Source organism: Tenrec ecaudatus, chromosome 4 (genome assembly GCF_050624435.1).
Source record: "Tenrec ecaudatus isolate mTenEca1 chromosome 4, mTenEca1.hap1, whole genome shotgun sequence".
Taxonomy (NCBI): Eukaryota; Metazoa; Chordata; class Mammalia; order Afrosoricida; family Tenrecidae; genus Tenrec; species Tenrec ecaudatus.
This window is the reverse complement of record NC_134533.1, coordinates 154,505,434-154,518,582: the sequence shown is the minus strand read 5'-3', so window position 1 is coordinate 154,518,582 and position 13,149 is coordinate 154,505,434. Positions and strand designations below refer to the sequence as shown.

The window sequence follows — 13,149 nt, the reverse complement described above, 5'->3', positions numbered from 1 at the left end:
GGGGCCCTGCAGGTGTCTGTGTAAACCTGAAACTTCTTCTAACTCTCATAAAACTCACTTGGATCACAAACCAGACTTCGGCACGAATTCTTTCTTGCACGGAGCCAAGGATTGAGGTATATCTCTACCGAGAGATCTAACACATATCTTTTAGACTATTAAACGTAGTAAAAAAATTGGAAAGCTCTAAGAATAAGCACATGAAAGGCAGAGTTCTTTGCAAACATACGCACTAGAAACGAACCCAAATATGTCACCACAGGAGCCTCATTAGCTAGAATGCCGATGCAATCATTAGAACGACTGCACAAGAACATGGGAACGCTATTGCGTAATGTCAAGTGGATGACAAGCCAAAGACGTAGTAAGCACTATGTAAACATCTTCTTAAAATGAGTAGCTAAAAGGCAGAAAAAAGAAATATTTAAAAATGCTAACAGAACTGAATTCTAGTATAATGGGTGATTTTTTCCCCCTAATTTCCTGTCTTCTCTGTAATGGAGATTTTCTATAATGGCTATTACAGTAAGTCTTCTATTTTAAAGAAGCCAATAGTCTTGCAAGAGGTTCCTCAGTGAAAAATCACTGATGGGGGTAGGGGTGGGGGGTGGGCTGGGGGAGAAGACTCCACGGGAAGATCTTATGATTGATTCCTCTGTGTTCAACGGAAAGGCTGGGAGGACGGACACACGGTCATGACGATCCCACTGACAGTACATTTTCCAACACAAAACGATGTCAAATAATTTGTCCCACTGTCCGTTTGTGTGATTCAATGGGCTCCGGATGTTTTTGGATCCCTAAACCCAGAAATATGCAGCCAAGGCCACAGCCGCCCGAAACTTAAAGGAGTTAAATAGCAAAAGAAAATATATGATAACAGGAAGTAAATCTGCAAAACTCGTTGTTACAATGTTTTAAAAAGAACTCCCTATTTTTGGAAACCCTCTGTTTTCTTGGCATCTGTATTATCCAATGGCCTCCCAATGCCCTCTCCTGGCTCGCCTCTAATCACAGCTGGCTGTTCTGTTGTCTGCTTTGAGGCTGTCCAAATATATACAAAATATATACACTCTTATCTGTCCTGGCCCTCACTCCTTTCTACTGGCCGGCTGCTGGGCAATCTCATCCACTCTACTAGTTACAGTTACCCTCTGTATGCAGGGGGGAGATGTGGCTTGCTGTTTCCATTAAGAGGACAGCCTTGGAAAACTGAGGGAGGCGTTCTAGTCTGTCCCGTGGAGTTGCTTTGAATCAAATCAACTAAAGAGCACCCTCTGTGTAAGGAGGGTTGGTGGTGAACCGGGCTCATGCTCAGCGGCTAAGAGGGAGGTTGGCCATTTGAACCCGTGCAGTGGTTGGGAGGGAGACAAGCCTGGGGCTATGCTCCTTTCAAGATTACAGCTCTAGGCAGGCAGCTCAGTTCCATCTAGATACTAGTAGCTCTACTTGGTACTTGTTTGAGAAAGGAGGTCAATGGAAAAGTTTTGCTGTAATTATTTTTTTTTAATAACAGTTGACTCTTAGAAATGGTTATCCAAGAACAAGCATGCAAACTAATGGGTTCTCCTTTGATTGCTTGGGATGACCAGACCATCTCTTGCTTTCCAGGTAATGCCTCGGTACTTGACAAACCCTTCCCTGAGAAATGTAGCACATTGAAGGAGGCACTCAGGGTTGCAGCCCCCCCACACACACACACCTGGGGATAAGGTGTGTATATATGAAATGAATAGTTGCACTTCAAATTGGCCTTCCTAAGCCATTGACTCAATGACAGTGAGTTTGAGTTGAGCTGGAAGTAAACTTTACCTTTCCTGTAGACGGTTCTGATCACATGTTGCTTTGTATTGTCGGAGAATAAAGTAACCAGTCAGGGCATTTGCATGATTATTTCATCAAGTGATTGGCTGCATGGTTCATGAGCCACTTCTTGTTTTCCTGTGGTAAAGGCCACTCTCAATGCTCCCAGCCAATCTGTCTCAATTGCACACACTCAACGAAACTGAAGTGTCATGCTCCCCACCCCTCGCCCTTCTTGTGCTAAATCCAGTTAGTAGTCATTCCTTCCAGTTCAATGTGTGCTTTCTCTTTAAGTAACTTTTTAATTGGATGACCATATTCTTAGAGTAAACAAATGTAAGACTTTCAGAACATATTTTTCCCTTTCCTTTTTCAAACGATACATGTAATGCAACATTTGCCAAGTCAAGTTTTCACATGGACAATTTTATGACATGGATTACACGAATCATCTTGCCAACTAATATCCATTGCCAACTTTTCCATAACTATGAACAGAAACTTGATGATTCTTAAGCAGTGATTCTCCTTCCCTTTCTTCCTAACTCTGGTAACCACTCATCAACTTGGCAGGTCAGGCTGGGTTGAATAGAGAAACAAAGCCAGTGACACACATAAATATATAGGAAAGGAGCAATCTTATATCAAGATGGCATATCCCAATCCTGTCCGACTTAAGCCCATGGGTCTGATGTTAGCCGGAGTCCCCCTCAGACCCGACCGAGTAAGTGCAGGCTGTCGGTGTCATTAATTAGGGCAGGGTTATAATTCTTGACAGGAAATGGTTTATCAGAACTCTCACTTTCAAATGTCTTCTGAGCTGGTTTGGTGATGCATTTTGGGCAACTTTTGGTTTCTTGGCCAAAGTACTTTCGTTCCCAAGGTGAGCTGAAGTTTGTGACTATCCTTACGGTACATGTTTCGGCAGGCCAGACCAGGTTGTCGCTTGCTGTGACAGGACAGGGACAGCTGTTTCAGGAAGGAAAGCACAGGCTAATGATGGGCAAGCTATGGAATTTACATAGGCCCAAGCAAGTTGGGGAGTGGGCTCACAACTCTGTACAAAGAGTTGTGCTAGGCACAGGGGAGGGTAAAATAACTGGGACAAGAACTTCAAAGATGAAAAGGGCTGTGAGCCACCATCGAAGGTCTCACCTTATCCAGAACAAATTCGACTGATGAGAACCAAAGATGGGCGGAAACAAGCAGCCCAATGGACTAACAGACCATGGGAGTATCAGCCTCCATGACCCTGAGACCAGAAGAACAAGAGGGTGCCCTGCTGCTACTACTGACTATTCTGAAACGGATCACATTAGAAGGGCCTGGATGGGGGGAGGATATAGAACAAAACTCAAAAATCATAAAAAAGACTAGACTTACTGGTGGGATCCCCAAGGCTATGGCCCTTAGTGACTCTTCAGATCCAAGTCTGGGAATAAATTCATCCCTATGATTCAATTCTCAGCCAAACAATAGGCAGGTCTATAAGAGGGACAGTTGATGTGTGTGCACCTTAAAGGATTTGGGATCAAAGAGGCAGCATTTACCCAAGGACAGAGTTCCTAAGACTTCCGGGAAAAGGCGGCATCGAGTTGAGAAACAAGGAACCTTGGTGGCATAGTGGATCGTGTGCTGGCCTTCAAACTGCAAAGGTCGCAGTTCTAATACATCAGCCGCTCCCCAGGGGGACGATGAGGCTTTCTACGTTCCTAAAGATGTTTAGCTTCAGAAAGCACAGGGGCAGTTCTATTCGACCTATAGGGTTTGCTATGAGTCAGAATTGACCCGTGGCAGTGAATTAAAAGATAAAGCAACAGGGAGGAAGGGGGATAGGTGATACAGTGTGGGGAATTGCAATGTGAGATGAAACAACGCGTATGAAAATTTGAATTGCCATTATGATCCGCCGTCCTCTGCCTTGCAGGCCTCAGAAGAACGGTGGACGGCTCTCCAAATTCAATTGCTGCACTGCAGGCGCTCAGGGTCAAAATGATCAGGAGGCCTTGCTTTTTCACTTTTTTCTTGATTGTCTTGTACAATCTTAGATGTGAAAACCCGAATTCAAAATTCCAAATGTTCCCCAGTCACCCCAGCCTAATGTTTTGAATATTTTCTTCTTCTCCTTCCATGGAATACGCCGTCCCCCAGCCCCCACCCCTGTCCTCTCTCTCTGTCTCCTCGGGCAGCCCCATGATTTAAATCTGGATAAATGATTACTTTCACTAGACAATTGGCTTTCTGGGGAGCTAAGTGAATAAAGGATAGAGATTCCTCCAAGATCATAACCAGCTGCGATCATTTTTTTTTCTATTTCGCAGCAAAATGGAGTTTGATGATCACTATTCTTCATTGTTATCAAACACTGGCACCAAACCTTTTCGCCTTCAGGATATATATATATATATTTTTGCTCCAAGTTGCAAACCAAGAGCAGCAGAAATGATTCTCTTCAGAGCAGAAACGCGTAGTTCCTCCAGGAACTGAACGTCGTCGGATAGTGCGACCCGCCGTCTCATAAATCTTCCATGCACAGAGCCAGGGCCAGTCGTGCCAGGGCCAAGCGTCCGCTGCGCCCCGGGAATCGCAGGCCGCTCCCTGGCGCCCAGCGCCATCTGCAGCCTGCGGCTGGACGGCCTCCAAGTGCTCGCGGCCCACTGCAGCAGTTGAAGGAGCCAGGCTTTTCGGAAGCATGCTTGATTCATATGCAAAGACTTGGATGCAAATATGCAGATGAGCGAAGGAAAACCAGGCCAGGGCTCTACAGAGAAAGTGAAATGCTAACCCAAGAATTGCCAAGAGTCAAATAGGGACCTTTGGGGAAAACAACCTCTCTCAGAACTGGCAACTGGCACTTTAGCGTAGATTTCAGAAACTAGAAAATCGCCTTTTAGAACGTTGCGTTATCTTTGGTTGGTTTTGCACCGTCTGAAAACACCCTTTGAGAAAAACACCTGAGTGGCTGCCGAATTCCTGCTGGTCACATCATTACCAAATTTCCAAATTTGTTTCTTTTCTCCAAATTTGATCTTAGCGCTCACTATAGATCCTTAGCGGACATGGTGCAATGGAGCCAAAGAGTGATTCTTTGTCAATCGATTGGATTTGGCAGCTTGATTTCATTTAGGAAAGAAAGGTAAAAAGAATATGGGGATAAGTCCTGTAAAATAGATTTGACTACGTTTTCGATGATTTAATATGTTCATGTTTAGGTCTAGGGGCTTCCAGATTTAAGGTCAGCATTTCTAAATGAAGGCAAATGAAGTTTATTTCATCCTTTCCAGCTGACTCATTGGTGAGACATTGGACTGCAAAAGGACTCACATAATTCACAATACTCCTAAAGTTTCTCCCGTGAAGTCCCCTGTGAATAGTCAAAGGATCCTTACACAGGATATTCAGAACCTTACACATAGATCATGTGTTTTTTCTGGGAGTGATGGCAGGACAGTACATTAAACATCTGGCTGCTAACTGAAAGGCCAGTAGTGGAACCTGAAAGCTTGGGGGCGGAGGGGGGGCAGAGACAAGGAATAAGGCTGACTGATTCCAATAAAGATCTAGATACCTCCCAGAAACCCCACGGAGCAGTTCTGCTCCGACCTCTGGATCGCTATGAGTTGGAATTGACCTGATGGCCATGGATCTGGATTTGGAATTACAATAATCAATATTCTGTTCTACACTCCGGAGTCCCTGACGTGACTCAGGCACCTTACTTATTCTCGCCCAGGAAAGTCACACAGGGAGCAGTTACTACAGCTCCACTACGTGTCTCTTTGTCGTACTGCGGTGGCCTGTGTGTTGCTAGGATGCTGGACTTTCAAAGGCCAGCAGGGTCAACCAACGTGAACAGGTTTCAGCCGAGCTTCCAGACTGAAAACAGACTATGAAGATGGACTAGGCTGTCCGCTTCTGAGAGATGAGCCAGTGAAAACCCCACGGACAGCATTGAAACCTTGTCAGACACTGACAACCTTACAAAAAGAAGCAGAACATCGTTGCAGATGGTGCCGGGGGAAGAGCTCTTCAGGTCTGAAGGCACTCGAAATAATGATGTGGATGGAGTGAACCTTCATTTCCTGATGGAGCAACCCCCAAATGAGAAAAACAAAACAAAAAGCAACTGCAAACATCGATTAATAATCAGAACTTGGAATGTTCGAAGTATGAATCTAGGAGTGGACATCTGAGTTCCGTTTGCTCCTCTGCTGTCAGGTCTGCTTGCCGTGCATCAGATCCACAACGATGCTCTCCAAACTCACACACCTGCAGGCGGCCACCCTCCTTCGCTGGCGACTTCACGCTTCAATGGCCTCTGGCGTGTCCGTGGCTACTAAAAAAACGGTCCAGGGCCCTCCGTCCTCCAAGTACATTTTCCAACGGAAATCTAAATACGGCGGAGCACACAATTAGCACCCACTGCCGGTGGCCCTGGTGAAAGGCAAAGGTGTTTACATCTGGGACATAGAAGGCAGGAAGTACTTTGACTTCCTGAGTGCCTACAGTGCTGTCAACCAGGGGCACTGTCACCCCAAGATCGTGGACGCCCTGAAAAGCCAGGCGGAGAAACTGACCCTGACCTCCAGGGCGTTCTACAACACGGTGCTCAGCGAGTACGAGGAACACGGCACCAAGCTATTCAACTACCAAAACCTCCTGCCTCTGAACACAGGCGTGGAGGCGGGGGACACCGCCTGCAAGCTGGCCCCTAAGTGGGGCTACATCGTCCAGGGCATTCGGAATTACAAAGCAAAGATCATCTTCGCAGCCGGCAACTCCTGGGGTCGAACGTTGTCCGCCATCTCCAGCTCCACAGACCCGGGCAGCTATGATGGCTTTGGGCCATTCATGCCAGGTTTGAAATCAGGACCCCAGCGTCGCCGCGTTCATGGTGGAGCCCGTCCAGGGGGAGACGGGGGTGATCAATCCCCAGCCGGGCAACCTCGCAGGCGTGCGCCAACTCTGCACCCAGCACCAGGTTCTGTTCATTGCTGATGAAATACAGACCGACCTGGCCCAGATTGGCCGGTGGCTGGCAGTGAGGCCAGACACGGTGCTTCTGGGCAAGGCCCTCTGCGGGGGCTTGTACCCTGTCTCCGCGGTGCTGTGTGATGACGAGGTGATGCTCACCATCAGGCCTGGGGAGCACGGCTCCACCTAGGGCGGGAACCCCCTGGACTGCCGAGTGGCCATCACCGCCCTGGAGGTTTTGGAAGAAGAAAACCTGGTGGAAAATGCTGAGAAAATGGGTGCTCTCTTGAGATATGAACGCGATCAAAGAGACAACGGGCTCCTGGCCAAGCCGACCCACGCTGGTGATCAAGGAGTCCGTGTAGATCATTCACAAGACCATCCTGGGGACTGTCTTCCTTGCTGTGTGCAGCTCTCAGAGCGGGTGGACCTACTGGCACCTGCATCCGGTTCAGTGTCTTCTCCCCTTTGTGCTTACTGAAGGGAAAGGTAGCCGCCAGCCTTCTCTAATCAAGCCCTTTACGCATAATTTCTGTGTAATTGTTAGAACTCTTCTGCTGGGATGAGTGTCTTGTCTTTGGAAACGGCTTCAGAGCTGAGGCAGGGTGTGTGGTTAAGGTACACTTAAGAGGGTGGGTGTTGGTGCATGTAGGTACCAGGGTGCAGTCTGTGGATGTTAGTATTTGGAATCACAAAATGTTTAATATTTCCAAATGACTATTAAGTGTTTGATTAATTTGTTTAAAACAATAAATGTATTTCCAAAGTGTCTTTACCATTAAAAAAACCCAAAGTATGAATCTAGGAAAGTTGGAAGTTGTAACGAATGAAAAGGAAGGCATAAAAATCGACATTCTAAGCATTAGTGAGCTTAAATGGATAGCTATTGGCCATTTTGGATCAGAAAATCACATGGTTTATTCTGCTGGGAATTAAATGATCAAGAGGAATGAGGTTGCATTCATTGACAAAAAGGATATTTCAAGATCGATCTTGAGGTACAATGCTGTTTGTGACAGGATTATATCTCTTCAAATTCAGGAAATCCAATTAATACAACTATTTCTCAGATTTATATACCCACTGCAAAAGCTAGTGATGAAGTTGAAGAATTCTATCAATGTCTTCAGTTGGGAAATTTATCAAACATGAACTCAATATGCATTGATAATTATTAGCAAATGGAATGAAAGAGTTGGAAACAAAGAGGCAGGAACAGTAGTTGGAAAATATGGTCTTGATGATAGAAATGAAGCCAGAGACCGAGTTACAGAATTTTTCAAGACCACTGACTTGTTCATTCCAAATACCTTTTCTGACCATACAAAAGCTGACTCTACACATGGATTCTCTAGATGGAATACACAGAAATCAAATTGACCACATCTCTAGGAAGAGACGCTGGAAAAGCTCAATATTAGCAGCTAAAACAAGGCCAGACCATGGCTGCTGAACAGACTATCAATTGTTCATATGTAAGTTCAGGTTGAAGCTGACCAAAATTAAAATAAGTCCATGAAAGCCAAAAATGTGACCTTGAATCTACCTACCTGAATTTGGGGGCTATCTTAAGAACAGACTTGCTGCAGTGAACGCTAATGACGAGACCTCGTGGGTTGTAGAATGACATCAAGAACATCGTGCCTGAATAAATCAGAAAGGTCATTAAGCAGGAAAGCAAGACAAGATCCAGGTGGATGCGAGAAGAGCACCTTCATCATAGAGCAGCTAAGGCTTAAGGAAGAAATGATGAACAGAAACTTTCAAAGCACAGCTTGAGAATACGAACTCCTGTTGTAGTGGAATTTTCAAAGGCTTTGTTAGAAACCAAACGTTAAAGTTTCTCACTTTAGTTAGAGAACCAAAAAGGAAGAACACGTTCAGCGCATCTGAAACTGAAAGAACTCAAGAAAAAAAATGTAAGCCTTGAGTTGCAGTATTGGAAGATTCTATGGGCAAAATGGTGGCTGCTGTGGGGAAACATCAACAGAAGATGGAAAGGCTACACAGTCACTGTACCCAACGAACTCGTCGGCATTCACCATTGCAAGAGGGAGCGTCGGAGCAAGAACCACGGATACTGGAGGAAGCAGTGCAAACTGCCCTGAGAGCAGGAGCCACAAACAAGGCTCCAGGAATTGATGGAATACCAACGGAAATGGTTCCACTAGATGGTGAAGCACTGGCAGCTCGTGTCCTCGTCTATGCCAGGAAGTTTGGAAGACAGCTACTTGGCCAGCTGACTGAAAGAAATCCATCTTCGTTCCCATTCCAAAGAAAGACGAATGCTCAAATTAGAGTATCATTGACAGCACGTGCAAGTACAATTTTGCAGAAGATAACCTAAGAACAGTTGGAGCTATACATATTCTGGGAGTTGCCAGGGGTTCAGGTTGGATTTAGAAGAGGATGTGGAAATAGGGGTATCATTGCAGATGCCAGATAAATCTTAAACGGAAGCAGGGAATAGCAGAAAGATGTTTACTATGTTTCATTGACTGTGTTAAGGCAGGCAACTGTGTGGGCCATAACAAACTACAGATAGCTTTGAGAGGAATGGGAATCCCAGAATACTACATTGTGCTCATGTGTAGCCTGTACATAGATGGAGACGCAGTTGTGCGAACAGAACAAAGGAATGGTGCGTGGTTTAAACTCAGCAAAGATGTGCATCAGGGTTGCCTCCTCTCATCATACTTATTCAGTCTATCTGCTGAGGAGATACTCAAAGAAGCTGCATTATGTAAAGATTAATGCAGCATCAACATCAGAATAAGACTTACTAACTACTTACAATACACAGATGACTCAAACTTGCTTGCTCAAAGTGAGGAAGACTTAAAGCCCTTGCTGATGAAGATCCAGGATTACAGCTCTCAGTATGAATTACAACTCAATATAAAGAAAACCAAATCCTCATGAGTGGACCAAGGGGTAACATTGTGATTAATGGAGAAAAGACTGAGGCTGTCAGGGATTTTATCTGGCTTGCACACACAGTCGATGCTTATGGAAGCAGCAGTTAAGAGATCAAAGGACTGCATTGCATTTGGGTAAAATCTGTGACACAAGACCTCTGTAATGGGTTGAAAAGCAAGGATGTTAACTTTGAGGACTGTTGCAGTTTCATAATTTCATGTCAACTTTTGTTTCTCTAGAGAACCCCGGCTAACACGAGGCTGAAGGTGCGCCTAACCCAAGCATTGCTAATTTCAAGCATCTTATTCATGTGAAAGCTGGACATTGATTAGGGAAGCCTGAAGAAGTACTGGTACATTTGAATCATGGTGTTGGCAAAGAATATTGACAATATGATGGAATGCCAAAATACCAAGAGATCTGGAAGAAGTACCTATGGCCAGAGTGCTCCTCAGGGGCAAACCTGGTAAGACTTTGTCTCACCTACTTTGGACATGTTCTCAGGAGAGACCAATCCCTGGAGGCCGTCATGCTTGGTAAAGTAGCAGGGCATGAGGAAGAGGAAGACCTTCGACAAGATTGATTTACTCAGTGTCTGCATGGGTGGGCTCAGACATGAGAACAGGTGGAAGGGTGGCATCCAACTGGATGGGTTCATTCTCTTGTGCGTAGGGTCACTATGAGTTGGAGCCAACTCAATGGCATCTAACAACAACATGACTCTCAGGGGAAGGATGGGGCTTTCTATTCCTGTGAAGAGTCATTGTCTCAAACCCGCCGGGACGGTCTACCCTGCGTCTAGAGGGTAGCTGTTATAAGCTGGAATGGACGTGCTAGCACTGCCTTGAATGACAGCTGAGGCCCTGGTGGTGGTGTGAGTTACACGGGTGCTGTCTCCTCTTCTGGTGCCCAGAGCTATAACGATGTCATACACTCAAGAGTCTGACGGCTGCTTTCTTTGGGGAAGCTGTGCAGATTTGGAAAGAATGAGGCCAACACAGATGAAGAGAGATGAGAGATGCAGAGTAAGAAATTCCAAACAAAAAAGGGGGGGGGGGCTGGGAAAACAAAAGAAATTCCTACTGATAGAGTTTGAGCCTGTGGAGTCAGTGATGCTTGTTAAAAACAATTTTGTTGTGTTTTAGGTGAAACTTTACATAGCAAATTAGGTTCCCATCTAATACTTTTTGTACAAATTGGGGTTTTTTTGGTTGTTTACATTTATTACATTGTGTCAGAATCTCATTATTTCTATGCTGTTTATTCTGTTTCCATGGATCTAACTTCCCAGCCCTTCCTTGTTTCTCTGTCCTTTTCTCTTGGCTAAATGCTGACCTTTGTCCTTCCATAGCAGACTGGTTAAGGGAACACATTTCTCAAGGATGAGATTGTTTATTTTATAGATCAATCTATTATTTGCCTGAAAGGTGACCCCTCAAAGTGGTTTCAGGGCATCTTAGGAACGTAGTGATGGGGTTCCTCTACTTTCTATCAATCCAGCAAGCCTGGCCTTTTTAAGAATCAGAGATTTGTTCTACAATTGTATTCCAGCCTATGTGGAACCTTCCATTGTGCCCTTGGTTAGAGTGGTTGTTAGTGGAACCCACACTGGATTCAGCTTTGACAGGATTTCTTTATTTTTTTCACCTCAGTTAATAAATCCCTCCCTACTTCCTCCCTTGCATTTTTCCTTCCTGCCCTCCTTTCTCTATATTTGCTATTGTTCCTCTTGATTTCTTCCCTCTTAAGTTTGACGGAGGAGGGTTTCAATTATTTGTAAGGGAAAGAGTTCTGGCTCTGTATCTCCCCCTTGGATTTGCTGCTCACAGTTTTGCAGTAAATGACTTGGCTTTACCATGCCGGTCAAGTTCAGGCTCCTTCTTTGACAGCACCTCTGGATCGAGAGTTATGGCCTTCGATAGGTCCCTTTCCTTTCAGGGTATTTTCTGTCCTCCATCTTGTCATTTCTTTCTTTTATACTGGTAAGACCATGAACTCAAACATACTTAATATTTTGCAGGAGCTAAAATCTTTGTTTTGAAAGCATTTTTAATGGCATGGGAAAATACTTACATGACCTCAATTATTTTAAATATGTAAAAATTATTTTAAATATGTAATAGCTAATCATAAAAAGGTGATTTATAATATTTTCTGATATTTTAAATGAACACACCATTATTTTTGTCATTAGGAAATAATAAAAGTTTCTAAAACAAATGCAAAAAGTATGGCATATTCGTCCAAAGACAATGGTGGAGTCATTTAGAAAGAATGATTTGAAGATATTTCCTTGACATGGAGAAATGCCCAAGATAAGGACACTTGGAAAAGTAGTCAAAACTATATATAATACCAATCTCAATTATGTTAATTACAGGTGTGCGTGCAAAGGAAATGACTACAGAAGTTGCACCAACATATTGATAGGCATTCCCTTTGGTGAGATCATGATGAATTTTGTCTTTCTTTCTATTTGTTTGTTTTCCAACTTCCATGATCAGACATCACATTTTTTTAAAAAAAATCATTTAATTGGGGGCTCGTACAGCTCTTATCACAATCCATACATACATCCATTGTGTCAAGCACATTTGTACATATGTTGCCATCATCATTCTTAAAACATTTGCTTTTGACTTGAGCCCTTGGTATCAGTTCCTCATTTTTCCCCTCTCTTCCCCACACTCCCTTCCTCCACCCTGATAATTTATAAATCATTATTTTTTCCACTGACCGATGTCTCCTCTCACCCACTTTTCTGTTGACCATTCCCAAGGGAGAGGGTTATATGCAGATCCTTGTAATCAGTTTCCCCTTTCTACCCCACTCTCCCTCCACCCTCTTGGTCTCGTCACTCACACCACTGGTCCTGAAGGGATCGTCTGTCCTGGATTCCCTGTGTTTCCAGTTCCTAACTGTTACAGTGTACATCCTCTGGTCTAGCCGGGTTTATAAGGTAGAATTGGGATCATGATATTGGGGCAGGGGGAAGCATTAAAGAACTAGAGGAAATTTATATGCTTCATCATTGTTATACTGTACCCTGACTGGCTCATCTCTTCCCCGTGACCCTTCTGTAAGGGGATGTCCAGTTGCCTACAGATGGGCTTTGGTCCCCACTCCCCACGCCCCCTCATTCACAATGATATGGTACTTTTTGGTCAGTCACCATATTTATAATCAAAACAAAGGCAATAAATTGCTACTTTGGGGAAGAATAGTTTGAGAAGGCAACTCTTCCTCACCCCTAACCCTTCAATGCTCCAAAATCCCTCTTCTTTTGTTGGTTCAGTCCAAGATTTGAGAATCATCTGAGAAACGTGTTTCAGTTTGGCCCAAATCCTTGTGACTGTGGTAGCAGCTCAGCACATTCTGAGACCTCAGACAGCAGCCACCACCGTCGTATCCCCTGATAATTTTATATCCCTGTGAATGGGCTGACAGTCCCTT

At 44.5% G+C, this 13,149-nt stretch overlaps 1 pseudogene; it reads left to right on the top strand.

Moving 5' to 3' along the window:
* Positions 1–6,051: 6,051 nt before the first annotated feature.
* On the top strand, positions 6,052–7,258 carry LOC142446091 (ornithine aminotransferase, mitochondrial pseudogene; annotated as a pseudogene).
* Positions 7,259–13,149: the final 5,891 nt, after the last annotated feature.